Raw genomic sequence first — 987 nt, 5'->3', positions numbered from 1 at the left:
ACTTGTGCCATGGTGCTTGTATTGTTCACAGGATTCAACGTGTTCCGTTCCTTTCGTCCAGTATCAACTTCAAATGGCGACATACCGGTAGATGCGCTGACGAGAGTAGCGTGAGCATACTCAATCGTCCGAGATGATCCGACCAATCACGTCCGTGATACGATATCATGCAGCGTAGAGCATCTTCCAGAATCAGATTCTGACGTTCGGTTTGTCCATTGGCTTGGGCACGATAGGAAGTTGTCATGTGCAGACGAATTCCAAATTAGCCAAAGACGACCAAAACTTGGAGACGAACTTGGAATCTCGATCGCTGATGATGATCGATGGTAAACCGTGATAGCGAACAACGCAATCGAAGAAATGGTATGCAGTCTTCTGTGCATCATCAGTACGGTTGCACGCACGATACTTCGGGCGCTTGGACAGCTTGTCGACAACAGTCAAGATTGCATCAAAATCATTGGAATCAGGTAATCCAGTGATAAAGTCCATAGAGAGAACAGACCAGCATTCCTCAGGAATCGGAATGGGAATCATTTTGCCATTCTTGCGAGTGTTACTGTGTTTCCAGCGAGTGCAAGTTTCACAGCTTTCCACATAGTCACGAACATCTTGGTCCAACGTGGGCCAATGATACCATTGCGCAATGCGAAGGTACGTTCGATGAACTCCAGGATGAGCGGCAATATTGGAATCCTGGAAGCAAGAGATGATGGACGTGCGAAGATGGTTATCCCGTGTATACGGAACACACAAGCGCATCGTCGTCTGAGACTTGCGGAAACGTAAACCATTTTGCATGACAAACGGTTGCTTCGGATGCTTCAAACGATCTCCATAGTCTGGACAATTGCGATATCCAGCAGCAAATTCCCTGCTGACCGAATCAGACCAACCGAGCGAGCTCCAATTTTGAGCTTGTGGGGTCACATTAGTGGCCCCAACAATGTTCTTGGCTGCTGCGACGGTACGCGGAGTTTCCAG

Source organism: Phytophthora parasitica, assembly GCF_000247585.1.
Source record: "Phytophthora parasitica INRA-310 unplaced genomic scaffold supercont2.521, whole genome shotgun sequence".
Classification (NCBI taxonomy): Eukaryota; Oomycota; class Peronosporomycetes; order Peronosporales; family Peronosporaceae; genus Phytophthora; species Phytophthora nicotianae.
The sequence above is the reverse complement of the archived record's forward strand: the minus strand, read 5'-3'. Positions refer to the sequence as shown.